Below are 21,925 nucleotides of genomic sequence, written 5' to 3'. Positions count from 1 at the left end.
TTGGTAGTTGCTGACACCCAGAGTCCAATAGTAGAGTCTTAAATTAGTCATCACGTGGAGTGGCGTGGAGTGTGATGTGGCTACAGCTGCTCATGCATCTTGCTCCACCTTCCAGCATAACCTGTTCGGTCCCTAACTAGTATCTGATTTGTCCTCCAAGCCGAGGCTTCTTTTAATTTCCTTAAATTACAGAGCTGCTTTTAATTTCTTTGAAATCGCACTGATGCTTGACTTCTTTAACTCAGAGGACTTTGTCTGTTTGAGGTGAGCCACCTTACATAGACACCCCTTGGACCTTGTTACCGCCAAGGCCTCTTCTCTAAGATTTTGAAATCAGAAGTTCACTTTTCCATTTTCTGCCCATTCCTTACCTTAATTATGCCTAATTTGATAACTAAGTTTTTTCTCCATAGAATCTCATCTCTGTAACTTCACATGCCTTTTTTTTTTTTCATGGCCTGCTGACATCCATAAATGATCTTTCATTATTTCCCTTAATTCTATGACCTTGTGTACTATTTGCCTTGATAATAAGGTAACAGACAACATGGTCAGTCTTCTCTGCTCAGATTCCAGGGGCTGGGAATCACAGATAAAAGATGTTACATGCAGTGGATTGGCTTTAGTACAAATACATGTTTCTCTGATCTCAGCTGAGATCCCTCAGCTCCTCAGCTATACTTTAATTTCTAATTGATTTTTGCTTTTGGTCCATTCTTTTGATTTTATGACACAATTTTCCAAAGATTCAGATTATATTCTAATATATCTATCTCTATCACTGAGACATTTTAGGTTATATTTTAGCACCAGCTCCTGGTATTCAAACCTAGTTCTGTTCTAAATGGCTGCTTCTTAGTCTACCTTGATATATGTCCTAAAGGTTAAATGCAACTAATATGATCTCAAAACTGATAGGTCAGTTTGCCCAGTGACCTCTTCTCAGCCCTCTCTCTTTCTGTAGTGTTTGATAGGACCTGTTTCCTACTTGAAATTCCTCCCTCTACCTTGGAGCTTTACTTGCTTCCTTTCTGTCCTCCAGTCCTACAGATGCGTGAGTTAGTTCCTTTCTGTCCCTGAGTTTTTACACTCTGCCCACCCACCCACCCCCACCCCCGGCCAAAGAGAGGCTTCCCTGTTTCTCCAAACACCCTTTCCTTTCACTTGTTATCACAATTTGTAACTTGTTTTTGCTATGGCTTGTCTGCAATCTGCTGGCTTTAGGTTGCATCCCCAGCAATTAGCACGGATCCAGGACCACAGTGGACTTTCCAGAAGTTATTTTGGATGACTATGGGAATAAAAGAAATTGTGCCTTGCTCCTCCACAATTTCCTTTCACGTAGTTCTGCTATAGCCAAAATATATTCCTTGTTCTTCCCTCTACATCCCCAATCTTTTCCTTCTCTCATGCTTCACTCATGTTACCTGTCTCCCCACATCTCCAGCTGTATAAGCAAGGCCTGCTGTGATTGCTCCCCTTTTGGACTTGCAGAGACAGTTTATCTTCATTTCTCCTAAAGGACTTGTTAATTTTGAAATTGTCCTGCAGTGTGGATGGCCCTCTTCCTTGTCACTGAACTGAAGGCTCCTTAAAGGCAGAATTGGCGGCTCATCCAGCTTTGTCGCCCTCCCAGCATATAGCCCAGGGCCATGCACAGAGTTTGTTCCCAATACTGTCATGTTAATTGTTGAATAAATGAAAATCTGTACCTTTTGACTACATTTAGCTTCTCTGTAGGAGACTGACAGCTTTGAATTGGTTAAGCTGTAGTAATTTGTCTTAAAATGTGGATTGACTATCTTTGCCTCTCTTAAGGAGCTAATTTTCTCAGTCTACAGTTCATGCATATCAAAGGATGCTTTTTATTAGTAATATTAACAATGTTATTACTTAGAGCTTTTTACAGTTAATGAAATTTTTCATATTGATGATCTCACTTGGCCTATCAGCAACTTTATCAGGCAGGTGCAATAAGTCTTATTGTCTATAGATGAGACTGAGCTCAGCAAAGTCAAGCAGTGTACCTAGGGGCACACAGCTCTCTTATCCTGAATTCTCTAGCCTTGGTTCTCAGATGGAGGATGCAGTAGGGAAAGGGTTGGGACTTTGTGTGGTGTTCATGGTCTCCTAGAGATCACATTCAGGTCAAAGGGAAGATGATAGTTTTCCCAAATTATAAGTTTATTCCAAGTTGAAAATTCTAATCCATTTTCCCAGTTGGAAATTATCACCATTCTGTCACTATTAATTATGTGACTGTATCCTGCCTTTGTGTTGGATCGTGAAAGAGTTAGGAAAATTTTACTATACTATATTCCTTTGGAATTTTATCTTTGTTGTGATAAATTCAAGACAGTTCCTGGGCTTCCTATATACCTGACATCTTAGAAAAAAGACTTCTTTGGTTTTCGGAACTATTTCCTCATTGCCTCCATGAGAACATACTTGTTCTCCTTTTAAGAGATAGGCAGAGAATCTGGACATCTGCTGTTCTTTTTTACGGTGTGAAGATGTGCATTTTCCTTCTGCACCCAGAAGAACTCAGAATAACCAAAGCTGTGAAGGTACCCAGGGCAGGAATATGATGCTATAGTCCTATCCCTTTGTTCAAAGCGATGGTTCTCCATGATTTACATCAGCTTGAAGACATACTGATATCCAGGCCCCACTCACTCCACACCACTGAACCTAGAATCAGATGCGGGTAGAGCCTTGATTTCTGAGAGCTTCTCAGTTAATTTTGAGGTACAGCTCAGACTTAGAACTGATGAGATGTTCCATTGAGTATATTGCCCTAGAACACAAAAACGTATAAAAAAGGTTGAACAGAGCTTTTTATTTAAATATTTAAAGGCTTTTTTTTTTTTTTCCTTTGGAAAGTAGTTTCTTACAATTGTGATTGATGACCTGTATAGGATGGGGGCTGATAGCCATGGCTACCTATTAGGGAGAACCCGGGCACCACCCTCTTATTTTAACCCTTTGTGCTTTTGGGAAGTTGTTTTCTAGAGAGATGTTTACATTGTTCAGAAATTGTTTCTTACTTTTAGTTTCACTATGCACCACTCTAAGTTTTATGAAATTGGAGAAGAATTATTATAATTTCTTCTTGTAGCCTCTCGTTAAGTGGCATGATAGGGTTGGATAGTGCATTGAAAGGACTTTAAAATCGAAAATTTGATGCCGCCATAAGGGGTTATTTGATTATCTTTGGGATCTTGATGTATTAACCCAAGATCAAGGTTTATGTTATGTAGGAGTCAGATTTCTTAAGGGTGAAAACCCTTTTGCCTGTTTTTCTGAGGAATTACAAATGCCCGCTTTCATCTACTCTTGACACTGTCCCGAATGGGAATAAGCTATCTCTTTCAGTTAAAAATCTCTGCAATAAGCAGCCTTCCAATCAAGTGTTTGTAGATATAGGGAAAGAATACCTCCTTAACTATTATAGCTAGAGTTTGTTCTTGGAATAAAGCAAAGTCCCTTATAATAGAGATACAGTTTACCTAAGAGTCATATTAATAAGTAAAAAAAGATCAGCTTTTTGAATAATATATGAATTCATATGATATCAGTGGTATCTGGGCATTTGGGACAATACATAATTAGTTTCAGTTCCTTTAGAGAGGGAGATGTGGATGTTAAAATAAATTGCTGATGAAGCACATACTTTGGAGAACAGTGTATTTCAAAAACTTTGTGCAATATCAGCTATTTTTTTCAATGGTATGGAAATATAGCATAAGGCAGAGAAGATTTATTAGGGGCAGTTTTACACCATTCTCACTGTATAAAAGTTCATAGTTTGCTCATTTGGAACTAGTTACGAAAAGAAGAATAAAAGCAAATATTTATAGGGCTGCCGGGAAAACATTAGTTCTGTGCAACTTCTGGCACCATTGTTTGTTGCCAGTAAACCAGTAATAATCATTTGCTTGTATAAGAATCATCAGTACCACACTAAGCGTTTAAAAGAGCTTGGTCATTTAGTTATTTAAGAGTTAACCCTTTTATGAAAGTCTGAATAATGGATCTATCCCAGAAAATTCAGCATTTGAAGAGTAAGAAGATTTGGAATTATGGAATAAATATATTCTGAGGGTAGAAGAAGGTGGAGAGAGTTTTTTATTAAGTAAAAGAGAAGAAACTGACTCTATGGAGGGAGCTGTTTTGCTCCAAGAAATAAATATCCCAGACAAACCTGTTCTCCAGCAATCCTATCTCTTCATTCTTACCTTGAGGGAATTCCTTCAAAGGTTTCAGTTTTACCATGGAAACTAATTAATTAGGCTCCAGATACATGGCATACGTAGTATACGGCCCTTTGCAAGGACAGTTTACCATCTGCTCCCGAGTGTTTGAGACACACAAACAAAATACTGTATTTTTTGCACAACCCTTTGAAGTTTGTAGTCTGAAGTGGGTACAGTTATTATCATTATCTTAAATATGTTCGTAAGTTTTCTTCCTGAGAAGTGGGCCCCATTCCTTAGCCAACCATTCATCACCTTGCTCATCAACTTCCTCAGGTTTGCTTATTTTGATCAACATCGCATTCATGAGCAATTCCTTGTCTCCATTAAGCCTAAAGAAAATGAGGGGTTTGTTGGAACACTCACTGGGAAGAAGTCTTTAATTTAGTTTGTTTTTCTGACGACATCTACTGTGTTAAGGTAAAAATATTTAAAGGAATAGTTCATCGAGTGCATACTTAATGTGCAAAAAGCACAAATATGTGGGAGTGTTCATCTTCTGCATTTAATTTTTGTTTTGTTTTTTACTAAAAACAAGCAAACAAAAGCCCAACCACTACTTCTTCAACCAAAAAAAAAAAAAAAAAAAAAAAGGATAACTAAGCTCACAGAGTCAGAATCTACAGCTCTGGCAGGCCGAGTAGGTGCGATTATAGCTTGGTCAGTAATAATGACAGATTTTAGTGTCCATTTTAGTATATGAAACACTAAATTACAATGAATTGGAAAGATAGGTAGTTTATAGTCCTAGAATAGCATTTCTGGAAGGGAAGGATGACATTCAATCATTTTGGGATTGTTGTAGTCATTTCTCTTAATTGCAGATACAGTGTTGTCTTCATTTCTTTGCATATTAATACAAATGCAAAAATACTCGTGGATAGTCTGTTTGGGGAGAGGCTCATTATCGTGTCTATCTCCACCTTTAATGGATCCCTGTTTTTCTGTTTTATTTTTGTTTTTGGCACACAGTAATAGAACTCAACCGTTGGAAAATGTCATAAAGAAGTTTCGTTATTAAGATAATTATAAGTCTGCTTGCAGGTTGCTTCAGCTAGAGAGTAGCCAGTCAGTCCAGTCAGTCGGGCCGGGCCTGATGCGATCCACTCTAGGCCACCTTGCAGGCTAAGTGCTGGGATTTCTCATGCTGTTAATGATTGCATACAAAGAGTCAGGAGGAACTAGAGGGGTCACTGGTATCAGATACAAACATAGCATGGGGCTTTTTTAAGGTGGCATGTGGCAAGCCAATGAGATTGACTTCGTATTCCAAATAGATGAAGTGTTTGGGGCAAAAGTGAAAATGAAATAACGGGCCAAAGCTTGACTTGTCAGCCAGCTCTGTGCTTGACAGGAAGGAGGCTCCTGACCAGAATTGTAAGGGAGGTGCACAACACCAGTACTTAGAGAAAGGCCATGTGTCTGTAGAGAAGGTAAGATGGGAGTCCTAGGATTCAGATTGTAATCCTGCCTAAAACTCATTAGCTTGGTGGCATTGGCAAAGTCCCTTCATGTTCTGCATCTTCAGAATATGGACGGAAGGGGAAGGTTTGGTCTTCCTCACTACCTCATGGTTTAGTGAGGAAGCAAACATGAAAACCTATGCGGAAGGACTTTGTTACCTCCAGATGGAATTTGTTCTCCATTATGATAAGAATAACTAGTTCCCAGGTTAAAGGAAGAAGTGCTGGATTATTTTGAGTTTTGCTTTGGAAAGAATGGGCTCCCTTCCTTAATTCTATTTTCAGGCAGATCCAGAGAACCTAAGCAAAGAACCAGTAAAGACAGTAGAGTGTAATTCTCTGGATTCTCTCCTTGGCTATCCAGGAGTTCGTAAGGGAGAGTCAGGCACACACAGGATGGCTTCTTTTTATGATCTTCAAAACCTAGAACCTAAAACACATCATCAGTGTTGCCTGCAAAAATGTAAGGACATGAAACACTGCACCAAAGATGTCCCCTCTTTATTTTAAAATGAATTTCAGTTTTAAATATAATGAAATATCTTAGGCAAAACAAAAGATTATTTTTCTAGAAAAGGGATACTGTTTTGCCCTTGATTCCTGGTAATATCCCACTTTATTAGTGTTTTCAAGATAAAACGATGCTTTTGCCTAAGTTACCAATCAGTAGCAATTCACTGATTTGTGGACTTACGTGCTTAATAAATAGAATTCTGATTTTTCATTAAATTAGCTCCTCTAAAAATGAGGGGGGGGAAGAATATTGAAAACACCCTCATACTAACCAAGCTCAGATTTAACAAGTGTTAATTTTTTGCCAAATTTTCTTGAGATTTGTGTGTGTGTGTGTGATTGTTTTTAAAAATCATGTTTTGTCAACATGGCAGATTTAACATATATATTCCATTCTCTTTGGAAATCCCACTTAAATGATTGTAAATTAATGATAATTTTATAATGACATAAATTTAAGGAAAGCAAGAACAGACAAGGAAATGACAGATCAGAGATGTTAAACATTTTCTGAAAGACCGAAAATAGATGACAAAATAATAACTGGCTTTGTAGCACTGACTATCCATGCTGAGTGTCAGCATGACCCAATATGGCACTACCCCCAAAACGTTCAACATCAGGAGGCATGAAGGCTCTTGGGATCTGGGATGAAATCTAGAGTGCAGAAGTATGTCAATTAGAAGTTTGCTTACAGGTAACTTAGACCATTGGGTCTCTTCCACCCTTTGAGTCTGAGTAACCATTCTATTCCCACACTGACTCACAGGGCACAAGAAAGGGATGCTCTGGAGGATTAAAACCGGGGTGGCTCCAGACCCTGAGCACCTGCTGCACAGCAGAGTATGAGAGCGAGTGGCATTCTGACTGTAGGGTGCTCAGTGCAAATAGCTGCCTTAAGGACCAGTCACAGATACCATCTCAGCCTCCTTTCCCCTTAAGATAGATGGTAATAAATCAGATATCACACATCATATAGAGAAAATACTGTCATACTGTCTTTTGGTCACTACTTTTCCCATTTGGACTGCAAAAATGGAAGAGATTTAATTTTACCCCCTGCTGGTTACCATTGCCACTAGTAGCAGCCCTGAGTTCCTGACTCCTGGCTAAGTGAACCTTGCCAATTGAGTCATCGTTGGCCAGAGCCACCTCAGCAGAGCTCTCAATCACTACCGTTACTCTCTCTGGTTAACCTTGAACTCCCATTGAATGGTTCTGTTTATGTGTCACACCTTCCACTCTCTCATACTTGTTTCTCTAGAAAAAGATGACATTTGAATAATTGTGTTAAGAGATATTATCTAGATGACTTAAAGATTCTGAATTTTAAGTATCTAACAGTGTGGGTGCTTACATTCATATTTTCCAGTTTTCTGTGTATCACATGCCATATTTACGTTTGTTTTTCTACGTGTTAAAAATGAATCATGGGCCTGTACTCTTACAATAGTAAAGTTAGGGAACATCCCTTAGAAATCAGTGTGCTCAACCTCTATAGGCTTTTGTTTTGTTTTGTTTCAGATGGCAAATTGAAGCATAAAGAGGTAAACAATTCATCCAAAGAGACCCAAGTAAATTAGTGGCAGAAGCAGGGCTAAAATTATTGCCAATGGTCTTTGATTATCAATGAGAGTATATAGTTACCACTTGTAATTAGTAAACTACAATGTGGTATTTGAAAGGCTACATTTTTTAAAAGTTTTTATTTAAATTCCATTTCATTAACATACAATGTAATAATAGCTTCAGGTGTACAATATAGTGATTCAGCACTTCATACAACCTGGGGCTCATCACAAGTGCACGCCTAATCCCCATCACCTATTTTACCCATCCCCTACCCACTTCCCCTCTGCTAACCATCAGTTAGTTCTCTGTAGTTAAGAGTCTTTTTCTTGATTTGTCTCCCTCTTTTTTTTTTTTTCTTTTTGCTCATTTGTTTTGTTTCTTAAATTCCACATGTGGGTGAAATCATATAGCATTTGTCTTTGAAAGGCTATATTAAGACAAAATAATTGCTAGAAACTAATAGGAATTTTTAAGACCCCAGGTAGATAAACCTATTCAACTCACTGTCCAGTTGCCCACTTTGTTCATTTCTAAGAGTTTGCTCCTGTTCTTTCCTAAGAGTTTGCATCTGTGGCTCCTGTATTAAAATTAGGATTCTCCAGTGAGGCACACAAGCCAAAGGATATGAGAATCACTGGAGGAGTTGATTTTTTGAAATCACACAAGATATTACTAAAGGATATGTGTTGCTCAGTAAGCCCTGTGGAGTTGGAAAAAGGTGGAGAGCTATTGTTAGAGAGAATTGTATTTGAGTAAAGGAATCGGATTTGGGAAATTAGAATAAAATAGGAAGATAAATACAAATCGCAGTGATAGTCTTATTCCTAAAATCCAAGCCGATTCATAAGAACAGTAGCAAGATTCTCTCACAACCATTCATTTTACTATTAAAAAACATTCAATAATTCCTGCTAGTCTCTCTATCCCCAGAACAATTTCAGTATAAATAGATTTGCACATTTCAGAGAAATGGATGTATGTGTTTCTTTCTTGGGAAGTAATTAAAGGATAAGATTTCTACAAATGTTTCCTAATACTCAAAATTGTGGTTGTATTTCACATTTATATACGGTTGATGGCCCCTTTTGGTAACTTCCTAAAAAGTCTTTTATTGGGAGTATTTTGATTCACAGTAAAGTATTTAAGTCAACTTCTGGTCACTTTTCCTGAGAGTGGTCTTATTAGTGAATAATTTATTATGGTAATGGCTTATATGGTAAAGAAGCACAATATCTGAAAGAATATTGCCAGGAAGTATTGATGGAAGCACATTCTGTGATTTTTCTAATATCTGTGTTAATGTTTATCATTTGAATTAGGCAATAAATACATGGTCTAAAGGACTATGGGAGTGTTATCTAGCCATGCTGGCTTTCTATCAGGTCAGCAAATGCGCTGAGCCCTGTTCTGCTTTGGAACTTTGCATGTGTTGTTAGGCTGGCCTGGAACCTTGTTCCTCCTCTTGGTGAGGCATCTTCCCCTTTAGGTCTTTGTTGAAATTCCATGTAAGTATTTGGTAAAAGAGAGCATAACATATAAAGAAAACACAATTTTAGATATAACAGGCACTTCTATAAACACTCTTTGTCTCCAGGTGCTAAGATCTGTTGTTGGTTTTTACTGGCTCCGGTTATTACTTAGGAGTTTTTATCTACTGTTGGAAGGCAGAGCAACATTCTAAATGTTCATGGAATTAATATGAGCTCTATGGTGATGAGTAAATGAGACATTCTCATTTTTCCCATTTCATCTGAATTACAACTAGTAACTGGCCTTTACACATAACACAATGTGTGTGGGCTAGTTGTTACAGGGCTATAGGGTTGAAAATAATTGCTAGAAACTAGTAGGAGTTTTTAAGACCCCAGGTAGATAAACCTGTTCAACTGACCTGTGGCCAATCATTTTATTTTACTTAAATAATTGTAATTGGGAGCTGTAGAATGAACATTATCACTTCTGCCATTTCTTCATTCATTTGTCTAATGACCACTGGTCTGGTGCTGGAACAGGTTGTCAGAAGTGCTGGGCACTTAGTAAAGTGCTCATTAAGTGACTATATGAACGAATGAATGACATGTTTCTTTCTACAGAGAAGCATACATACAGTTTGGTAGAGAGAGCAGACCTTTAAACAAATGCTTTAGTTTCCAGCATGTTGACCCAGTGAACATGGGTCACCAATGAAACCTGAGGGACATCTCCTGGAGGAAAGGTTTTGTGTGTGTGTGTGTGTGTGTGTGTGTGTGTGTGTGTGTGTGTGTATTCCTAAAAAGATAGTAAGAAAGAGTACGTCTTTTTTTCAAGGGCTGCCATTGTCTCTGGATGTGATGATGTCTGGAGCTGTTTCAGAGAGTCTTGTAACTGTGAGGAGAACAGTCAGGTGGAAAAGTTGACGTGTCAAGGATGGCAGTGAAAATATAGAACTTGCAAAATTAATATTGTTAGAGTCCCCCTATCTTTGGATTTCTCGTTATGTAAGCTATTAAATACCTGTAAGCTTCATGTGGGCAGGGTGTTTGTAAATTTTGTAATATCTCTTATGCCTTGAATAGTGCCTGGCACTATAGTATGGTACTTAACAAGTGTTTTATAATATATATATATAAGTTAGTTTGTCCTTGATGGATTTAGTGGGTTTTAATGGCAAAGTCAGAGAAGAGATGTTTTTAGAAAAGGTCTCAATTGTGTTCATCTTTAAATGTGGTTAATGAGTTTGTTTCTCTGTGTTCAAGCCATTTCTTGGGCCTTATGTTTGGGTGACATTTTATTCCCATAGAGGTTAAAATGTCTTGATACATCGATGAAGATAAGAATCTAAAATTCATAATCTCTAAACCAGGCTCCAAAAATTTAAAGTAGCCCTGTAAGGGGGTGGGGAGCGGGTGTGAGATTCCATCTTAGGAGAAGACAAGATAAGAATAAGAAAATCATGTTATTTTTACCTATTCATTTACATATTGAAACCTTTCCATTATGTTTAAGCTGCGGTCTGTTGTTCACATGTAAAAAAAGAATTTAAAATTCACATATGTGAATCTGCCTCCACAGGTTTGGAAAACTTTATTGCACTGATTTTTTTTTTTTTTTTGAATATTGTTTTCAGTTAGGTTGGATAAGCTGCTTGTTCACTATTTCCCTTATGGAGGAAGTGCTCCAGGATCTCCTATAGGAGTTAGGCATGATCATTGGGACCTTCCCAGTCTTGGAGTCAATTTTGAGAACTTTGCATGGAGTCCTAAATCTTTAAATTATGTCAGAGAGCATTGTCTATAATGAGAACTGTTCTTAGAACTAAAACACAAAAGGTTTCCTTGTCTCAGGCCATATCTTAAAGGAATTTATTGAAGAGTGAAAAGCTATCCCAATAACAAATACTCACCAGTGAACTTTGTGGGTTATGACCTATCATAAAAGCTCGGGGGAATAACAGTGGAATTTACTTTTTTTCTGATTTACCTTGTATAAGCTACCAGAAATAAATTTCTTTTTAAATGTTCAGTTAGCAGTGCATCGTTTCCTCTACCTGATTCCCTGTCTTCTAACTGGAACTTCATTTGCATTTCCACTGCTCTAACCTCCAAGAGATACCAGTTTTACTTGTACATTTTAAGTTGGATTTACTTTTAATAAAGGGAGGGGGGAAAAACTTTTAGATATATAATTTGGTACTGACTTTTTAATGCTATTTTCAAGAAGGTCACTTAACTAGTATTTTTGATGCATTTCCCTACACATTGTATGATATCTGTAACTGAATCTTTAATTCCCTTGTTATAGCAGAGAGAATTTCTCGAATCCTTGCTGTAGCTCCACCATCCTCATATTATGCTTTTACAGCAATTCCCTAGACTCATGAAGGTGAAGGATGAAGTTTATAATGGTATTGAATACCAAACTGTTGCTTGATTTATTCAGGAAGGTTGTTATATACTGGGATCAAGTGACAGCTTAAAAGCTAGTATAATTCATCATCATCAGTTAATTTTCACTGGGTGTCCACTGGGTGCTGAACATTGTACAAGGTTCTTTGTCAGCAGGTATGTGCCTGATAAGGTTGATGGAACTCTAAGAAGACGGAATTTTGTCTTTAAGGCACTCGCTATAATCAAAGGCAAATCAGTAAAGGCCCGGTGTTAAGGGCTGTATACAAAACCTATGTAACAAGAACCTTTATTTTTTGAAGGATTTTTGTTAGTAAATTGGAGTCCTGCTCTCATTAATAGCTAGCCTGACACCAGAAGAAAGTGGGTGATGTTGGATGGATCAAGGTTAGGTGTCCGCTACGGTCCAGTCCTTGATTGACTGGCACACAGTTATGTGCGTGTGTGTGTGTGTGTGTGTGTACACACAGATACTTTTTATTTCCATGGATATGATCTCAGAATATTCTTAATGAGATCCAATTATCCTTTGAACAAACATATGTGTACTCCGCCTCTCCATAATGAGAGGCAAATCAAAGTCACATTCAGATGAAGCGTCTAGAGCTAGTGTCATGCAGTCGTTCCGCAGACCTCTGGGTGATGTTGATTCCTCCTTTGAGATGGTTCAGAAATGTGATCTCAGTCAAATTTGGATTTAGCTCCTCATGATCTTAAAACTTGTGTTTTAACACACACCTGACTGTATGTTGGTGAAGGAAATACAGGATAGACACAGTGTCAGCTCTCAAGTACAGTACTGGTCTGGGGAATATCCATATTCTCCTGGTGAGGGATGGTACCGAAGCATCTCTTTATGGAGGTTTTTCCCTTGACCGAGGCCCGTGTTCTGTAGGCAGTGGATGTGCTTACTCCAGGATTCTCTGCCAAGATTTCCCTTGTTGAGTGTCCTTCATGACCATAACTGAGAAGGGCTTCGGGGAGGATTCCCTTATAGGGGCCTTAGCCATTCTCTTCTTGTTGTTAACAAGGACTTCGATTCAGGGATTGCCTTAGGGTGGAACTGTCACAAGCCTTTATTTGCTAAGCTAGAGATTTTTCTAGCAATATAATTTCTTTAACATCTTTGTTAGTTGCTTATCAGTACCCTTTTTTGGGAGGTGGTGGAGGAAGACTTCATTTTCTGGTAACTGGCATCCAAAGTTGTGTTGAATAATGATCTTTGACTCTGGTCCCTTGACTTGCCACTTTGGTTTTTGAGCACTGCTCTCCCTCTGTCTCCATGAGGTAGCTTGCTGTCATTAGCATCACTTCTGTGGGTGGTGAGGCTTGACCCTGGCGGCTGCTCCTTCCCTGGACTGTATTCCTTGTGAATGAGTTACATGAACTACTGATGGGCAGTGTGCGCGGGAAGCACCTGGCAGCATCTGTAGTTTCAGGCTGCCCAGTTCTTGCTGCCCTCCCTCTTCCTTTCTCAGCAATTCACATTTACCTAATCAGCACACTAAATTTTGACTGAACACATAATCTGGCTGCTGACATTCAGTTAACATATATGATGCTCTGAACTTTAGTGCTCTCACCTCACTGGCTAGGGGGTCGTTGCTGCAAGTTGTATGTCTGTGAATTGCACAAAGGCAAGTGGAGGCCAAAATCCAGGCCTGGCCTAACCACCAAGGTATGCACTCAGGCAAGGAAGGCTTTTGAAGTTTGTCTATGCAGAGGGGGAGCACCTATTTGGATTTACACACTAGCAAATTTATTATTTGTGTGTCACTAGCTTTGTGTTGCTTGTAGGTTATAGTAGTGCGCGCTCTCTCTCTTTTTTTCCAGGTGGCTTTTACCACGGCCAGTTAGAATGGAGTTTGTTGTTTTATCATAGCAGCTACTGAAAGCCATAGAAGCCCAATATACCAGTGTATGAGTAGTTTCCTGCAGAGTACCCCAAAGCTCCAGTCTTCATACGCACATGATCCGTGTTCCAAGAACTATGGCACGGTATTTTAACTAACTGCTTTGCTACTGGTTCATAGGAGCTACATGTTCTGCGGTAGGATGTAGTGCTCTTCATCCTTTCCATTCTCGGCTTTACTTAGGTGGCTGCACATTTTAACAGCCTACATTTGATGCAGGTTTTTATATTTGATCAGTGTACTTAGCTTCAAGGTTTTTTGACTGGTATCCTTGCTTGACTGGAGAGCTCTGGTCTCATGGGGGAGGGCTAAAGGCACCCATAGGCAGGGATGGGTCGAGGACCTATGTCAGAGAGCAGCTGGGCATCTATCCAAGTGTGTCTATGCATATCTTAAGTGGAAACCTAAGAGTGCTGCGTGCTTCTTTACGGGAGGTCTTCTTATATGCTTCGTGGTCCTTGAAGCCATAATCAGTATGTGAAGTCTCAGAATAAATCCTGAAGTTTCAGATATTTGGGATTGTCAGTGTATACTTTCCTTAGTAGTTACCGAGACTAATTTTACTACGGTATATGTTGTTTGATGTTGTTAAATGAAATATTTCTGACATGTTAAAGGTATGTGAATGCATCCTATCCCATCGTGATAACTAATCAGGTGCTTTTAAAGTGATTACTTATGGGGCAGCTCAGTGGTTTAGTGCCACCTTCGGCTCAGGGCCTGATCCTGGGGACCTAGGATCGAGTCCCACATCAGGCTCCCAGCATGGAGCCTGCTTCTCCCTCTGCCTGTGTCTCTGCCTCTCTCTCTCTCTCTCTCTCTCTCTCTCTCTCTCTGTCTCTCATGAATAAATAAATAAAATCTTTAAAAAAATAAAAACAAGTGAATACTTATAAGAACAGATGTTAATAATTTTTAAAATCTTTTCCTATAAGCCTATGGTGAAACACCAGCAAGGTCAAAGAAGTATTTAACTTAGGGTCTAAAGATTAAAATTTAAGTCATTGATATCTGATTCTTGTCTTTGTGTTGTTTGGAGAATTCTGAGGAAAGCTATTTGCTAAGACTTAACACTATAATAGTAGAACTTTTCAGGCTTCTGCTTGTTGGCCTATTAATTGGTTTTTTAAAAAACAAAGAAATGTCTTTTATAATTAAAAAAAAAAGAAAACATAAAATTTCAGAATGTAAAATAGATTTTTGGAAGATTTTGATTTTGTGGTATCTTTTTATTCATATGTTTTCTTTCCTACAAAAAACACTGCCTGTAAGCTATTTATTTTCTACAAAATATAAGTACATATGCATTTATTTAGATGTATAGTTATAAATAATTTTAAGCAGTGGTCACTTTATTAGTTGAATCAAATGTTGGAAATACCTATTGAGTCAGAGAACAAAGGGATACCATGGCAAAGAGAGCCCATCTTCTCTATGGGATTATATCAAAAGACAATATGATCTTTTACTATATAAATAAAGCTTATAGATAATGGTCCATAAGGAAGCTGCTAACTTAAACTGAAAAATATTCTGTCAAGTGTGTGTCACATTATCCACATAAGTTAACTAGAAACTATGATATGTAAGAGCTGGCATAAAATAAAGCCAAATTTGTCATTCATCTGGGGATAGAAACCAATCTTTAAGAAAAGCTACACTGGAGGGAATATAATAAAAATTTCTTGTTGTTTGTTGGCTTACTGCTGGGGACTTTTCAGTAAAATGTGCAGATCTTAAAAGAAAATGCTGATTATTTTCCTTAATAATCCTTATATTTTCCTGTATTTTTCAATCAAGTTATTTTTCTGGAAAATGAAAGATAATGTTTGTGTATTTTTTTGAAACCTGCTTATTTATAAAAAGGTTTTCCGTTGATTTATAGGGGGAAAAATCCCTAGTCAGAGAATTAAAAATTAAAGTCAAATAGTAAATCAGCAAGAAATGACAGGAAAATTTTGTAGGGAAGAGTAAGTAAAGTGAAAAACAGTGATATGAAACTGGGAAGTGTTAAACCGGTCCATACACATGGTGATTTTCCTCATTTGGCCAGTGAAGGTCCTAATGCCCAGGGGAATGAAGTCACTTTCTCAGGCTCACAGAACCAGGAAATACTGACTCTAGAATTCAGACCCTAGTAGGTCTCGTTCAAAGTCTATGCCCTTCCCTGCATCTGCCAATGCCAGTGTCTTTTGGCGGAAAACGGCAGCCGTTGTGCACAAATTACTCCTGATACAAAGGGACCAACTTGTCTGATTCACCTGGGACTGTCCTGGTTCCCAAACTAAAAGTTCTGCATCCCAGCACCTTCCTTAGTCCTGACTAAACGAGATGGTTGGTCACTCTACTGGATTTCCTATCAGCTGTGGTGAAGATAAAAATTGATTTCGAATGGCAAAGTCATACCAGGGTCCTTTTGCTACAGAACTACATGATGTAGTCAGTAATCATCAGCTTCTACATTGTAAAGCTCCTCTGCTGTCTTCTAAGATTAACCACGGGCTGTGGATTTGGCACTTGTCTTCCTACTGCTACTAATGTCCCGTTGCTTGCTTTCTTGTGGAATGTGCTATCTTTTGGGTCATTTGGGCTAGGGGTCAGCCAGTTCACATACTTGTATATATAATGTGCATTGTTAATAGGACTTGATAGGAGCTATTAGCGTTTTATAACAGCGAGTCCCAGCATTAATCCCATGGCTCAAAAAAAGTTTGTTTCTTATGGAACGGTATAGGATGAGCATTCCAGGTCAGTGAGAGGCTCTCCTCCCTGCTGCCCTGCAGATTCCTTCTGTTTGGTTTCTCCAACATGCCTAAGATACTTCCCTAGGCTGTGGTCAAAGCTGGGTTGCTGGCAAGTGCAAGAAAGAAAGTATAGAGGACACACCCCAGGCTTAGGCCTAGGCTTGGAAGCAGCAGAAATAATTTCTGCTCTCATTCTTTCAAAGTGAACATGGATACGTGGCTGAACTGAGCCGCAGGGAAGTCTGGGGAAGTGGGTTCGCCAAGAGCCCAGGACAATGGGGAGCATGAATTTGAGAAAAGAGCTAGCAGTACTCACTCTTTTAGGCCCTACTGAAATATGTTTAAGTACTTGCTAAATGTTCTTTACCCAATTGAGAAAATGATTGATTCTCCAAACAACCTCTAAAAGTTTATCCTTTTGTTTGGGAAGAGGTATTTGCAACCCCTGCCAGTGATGACTGATGAATTACTGTTAAAAATGCTGTCATCATAAGACAGTCTTCTCCATCCTGTGCATTCTCAGTCCTGTCGACAGAATTGACTTGGCATTCTCAAAGTGATCAATGTTCCCAAAAGGTCACAATTTCAAAATATATTCCACCGTGTTAATATACACATTAAATAAAGTGAAGATGTAATATGTGATGAAAAAGTTCAGAGGCTCAAGAGGTAAATAAAAATTTTCGGATATGCCTTTGGAGGGGAACTGAGGAAACAGGTAGAAAATGCCAGGAGCCCCCAGACTGTGGAAGTGTTGGAGTACCAGGCCGATCTAGGGTACACCAAGAAAGGCTTGCATCAAGCTGAGGAACAGAGGTGGCCATTAGCACATTTATTTTAGTTGATTTTAGCCTAAGTTTACATTATAACAAATAAAAGTGTTACACATTAGTGCTTCTTGAAGTGACTTTTAAAGCTGTTATTGTATATAGATGCATATTATATGTATTTATAGTAATACTTCATTTTATTCATATATATAATCTCTATATATATGCATGTTATATGTATATAGAATAAAACACTATTTTATTTATATGTAATCTTTAACATTTTAGTGGTTGTGCATGCATGTGTGCACATGGGCATGTTTGTCTCTGTTCCATGGTGACCACAGGGTAGCATAATATTGAGCACCACCCAGTAAAAGCTTCGTTAACTATCTCTGGGACAAGTAAATTTGGTTCATACTGAGTCACCTCCCTCCCCCGACAGAATTTTATTTTGATAATTTTGTTACAATTTTAAATTCTAAGCATTTAAAATTTGTTGTGTCTGTGTACAACCACCTTTTAAACTGGGTACATGGTATGAGAATTCTTTTGTAATTTTATTAAATCTGATTTGTGAAAGAGAGCAGAGACTGAAGATGACTTGCACAAACTAATAGATTATATGCTATAACAAAATGTTGCTTTATATTGCCACTCCAGCAGCTGCAGTTTCAAGTGTAGTTATTACTGGCTACAATATCACCCAGGTTTTTTTTTTTTTTTTTTAATTATCAAAAGAAGTTCAGGCTATTGACTCATTACTCCCATATTTATAATTCTTATTGAAAATCACTGGATTTAATTCTATTGGTTTCCTTCCTGATTGAAAACATTTGAACCCAGAAAGCACAGTATTTCTTAAGACATTTGTAACTATTCATCACGGATATTAAAATTACAATCATGCACCATTGTGTGAGCAGTGATTTAAAAAAAAAATTCTTTACACTTATGGTAAGCGGGTGACCAATGCTATCCTGGTTTGAAGATGCTGAATGTTCATATAACTGGTATTTGAAATTTTGATGTGTATTGCATTCGTTACTGAATATCAAGAATACATTTTTTTGCTCATATAGAGGAAGTTTAAAATGGGGTCTTTTGTAGAAGCACCCATCCTGTTTAGAATGATATAACAGATGCTGAATGTTCACATATCAAACAAAATGCCAGCTTTCTGTAGAAAAGAGGTGTCAAAAAGTTTCTTTGTACCTTTAACGCATGTGATTATGTAGTACAAAATGCAGAGTTTGTAAAATTTCTTGAATATACAGGCAAAAAAATGAATAATTCAAAACAACTCATAAGTTCTACATTCTATTGTCCCTTTATAACGCAGGCAGAAGATAGCAGTGCGCTCCCAATAGAGCTGAATTTGCACAAGTTACACCTCTGAAAATGCCAGATGGTCTATGGTCTACTTTTGAGAGCTGTCACATATGTAAAGATTTGAAAAAAGAAAGACAGCTGAATGAGAGCAGTGGATCATTAAAGGGAGAGTGAGGGTCCCTAGGCATCACTGGTGTTTTAAGAAGCATTGTGTCGTTCCCATATTAGTGTGCTTTTTTTTTTTTTTTTTTTTAAAGCCATACACAACTTTTACACAGTAAGGGAAAGAAATCTGTTTAAAGCCAAGTAGTTAGGGTTTAATCAGTGACATGTTTTTGTTCTTTATTTGAGAATAAAATCATGTTTCCAACTTGGTTTTACTTATAATTTTACCATAAGATTCAAGTCACACCCATGAAAAATTAGCAGTGAAGTTAAAATAAATGTTAAGCTAGCTAACACTTGGAGGGTTTATCCAGTTTTCATTTGATTTACATACTGCATGTATCTGACCAAATCATAAAACTAAGAAATTGTGTTAATGTTAAAAACCTGATGTAAAGAGCTAATACTTGGTTGTTACCTGACCATCGTACAAACTATAGTAGAAATAATTAAGTGACAGTGAAACAAAAATAAATGTACTATCATTTATCTGCCAACAGAAATAGATATCATTTTGAAGATTGAAATGTAGATAAATCATTAAGGATATGTTTGAATACCACTCAAGCCATACCCGGTAATTTGCAAATAGTCAATTTTGATAGTAGAAAAAGGTCAGATCTGTCAGTTTGAGAATTTGGTGGCAGGACATAGTTGTCTTTTACCACCTTTATTTTTATTTATTGAAAATGTTTAACCATGACATATTAATTTTAAATTTATCTTGGATTATGGACTATGACAGGGCATTTTTGATTGATAAGAAGTCTCCTTAGCATTGGTCAGTTGGACATTTCACTTAACCAAGCTCTCTGATTGCTTGAAATATTCTTTTCAGAGAAAAAGTGGCCCAAAACATTCCATTTATTTGGCGAGATTACTGGTAAGTGCTCTGAAAAGAACATCAAATTAGGTTTAACTGTCTTCTTTGGCATCCCTTTAAATACATATGCATAACTCTCTATGTTCAATAGCAGTCATTAGGATGTCATTCTAGTTGATACAAGAAGCTACAGGAGCAGCAGATTAATCTCTAGATCAAATGATTGCACACCCATAAGAAATAGGTCTCCTTTTGCAGATGCCTTGTCCATTTTTGTTACGAGAAGGTCATATGTAGCTGCTAAACAGAGAAGTGACCGTTTTTGTTTTCCATCAAGAGTAAGGAAAAAAACAAAATATTTTGAAATATTTTCCCACTATTACTTTGTAGTAGTCCCAAATATTTAATTTTTAGATAATCATCCTCCTTTATCGCTGAAGAACTGAAAAACTGTATGAGGAGTTCATAGGCTAGTTAACAAATCAGATATTAATGTTAACAGATTTGGTAGGAAAGCATGCTTTTGTTAAGTAAATACATGAATGTTTTTTTTTCTTGAAATATGCACATTCATGAATGGACTGTTTTGATATGTTAAGATATTTTTCTTTAAGAGACATAGGATATGTGAACAAGAATTGAAGTAAACAATGTGTGCTAAAGACTTACTCAACTGCAAACTGTCGTCTTTGTCAAAAATATATATACTGTTTTAGCTAATCCCCAGATCACAGATAATCAGGCCCTTTTAGACATTGTCAATGCCACGTATAATTGCTAAGCTTTGCATGCAATACCTTTTCTAAATGGAAGACTTCCTAGTGTTCAGATTTAATTTATATTTCATAACTGTTCATAATTATAAATGGGAAAGAAGACCAATAAGAACAGCAGTTTTTGATTTTGAAAATCCAGGAAATTACAAAATAGTTGAATTTTGGCAACGAATGGTTTTAGTTCTTTCTGTTTTTTGCCCAACTGCTATGATTGATAGCTTTGCCTAGGAGCTACTCAATGAATGTAAATGTTGATTTGAATAATCTCATTACTTAACCAATGTAAACAAATAACATTTGGGGCTGGGGGGAGAGGAGTCAGGATTCTTTAGCTGCAAAAACCAGAATCCATTTTTGGCTAACTGAAATAGAGAAAAAAAAAATTGATTACCACACAGACCCTCCCAACAGTTACACAGCCAAGGATCATTCCCATCCATTCATTGAGGCTTCTCTGTTGAAAACCCCACTGCTGTACCATTAGCACACGGTCTACTAGGGAGTGGATATTGGACACCGCACCCCACTGCCAGGACCAGTAAACGCCTTCTTTACCGTCTGCTGAGAAGGAGGTGCCGCCTCCCTGGTGTGGCTGCGTGGAAGTCATACCTGTGCTTGGTAGGACTTAGGTCGCATACCTGCCCTCTAGCTGCAGAGGAATCTGGGAATGGGACAGAGGAATTGACAAAATCTGCGAGGGTGTTCAGAAATGCCAGGCAGCACAAATGATGAATAGTCATCCTACTTTTTTTATGATTCATTGTCCAAAGAATCAAATTTGTCTCTCCTCAGTGTCATGGTATTAAGCCTCTTCTGTTTTCTTTTAAAGATTTTATTGATATATTTGAGAAAGAGAGAAAGTGTGTGTGCACAAGCTCCTGAGAGCACAAGCAGGGAGAGGGGCAGAGGGAGAAGCAGACTCCTGCCTGAGCAGGGAGCCTGAGGAGCTGATCTCAGAACTCTGGGATCATGACCTGAGCTGAAACTAAAAGTCGGGTGCTTAGCCAACTGTGCCACCCAGGCACCCCTCATATTTGTTTTTCAATCTAGAATGTTTTGCTTTTCATATATAGGCATTTAATCCATCTGTAGTTTATTTCTATAAGCTGTGTATGCACTTGTATGTGCACACACACACTTATCTTTGGAGCTCTCTCTGCTTTTCCCCTGGTTATCTGACTGTGCCTGGACCAACATCACTTGGCCTTAGTTCCTGTAGTTTCTTAAGAAGACTAATTATGCACTAAGGGAAGTGTCGTAACCCTCTTTTTCTTCCTTAAAATTGCTTTAGTGATTCTTGGTTGCTCTTCCTTATAAATTTTTGGATCAGCTGCTCGAGTTCCATGTAAAAGCCTGTTGGAAATTTTATGGGAATTACACTAAATAAATAAACTGGGTAGAATTAAAATTTACTCTACATTTGGTAGGATTTTATGTCCTTGAGTTTTGTTCTGTGGTTTTTGCCATAAAAATCTCTGCCCATTTTGTCCTAGCTTAATTCTTAGATACTTATGGGAAGGTTTTGGTGGCTTATTTTTTTCTTTTTTTCCTTTATGTTGTGAAGAGTTCATTTTTTTCTTATTTGCTGCTTGGTGACTATTGGCATAGAGGAACTTTGTTGATTTTAATATGGTTGATCTTGTATGTATCTTATTTAATTCTTATGAAATTCTACAAATTTCACAATTTGTAGTCTAAATTTCCCTGAGAACCT

The 21,925-nt window shown here is 37.8% G+C and overlaps 1 protein-coding gene across 12 annotated transcripts in view; it reads left to right on the top strand.

Moving 5' to 3' along the window:
• MDFIC (MyoD family inhibitor domain containing) overlaps nucleotides 1-21,925 on the top strand; it is a 290,769-nt gene that overhangs the window by 217,144 nt on the left and 51,700 nt on the right. The gene's annotated exons all lie outside the window — the stretch shown is intronic.

This window comes from Canis aureus, chromosome 18 (genome assembly GCF_053574225.1).
Source record: "Canis aureus isolate CA01 chromosome 18, VMU_Caureus_v.1.0, whole genome shotgun sequence".
In the NCBI taxonomy this organism is placed as follows: domain Eukaryota; kingdom Metazoa; phylum Chordata; class Mammalia; order Carnivora; family Canidae; genus Canis; species Canis aureus.
This window is presented reverse-complemented; position numbering and strand designations above follow the sequence as displayed.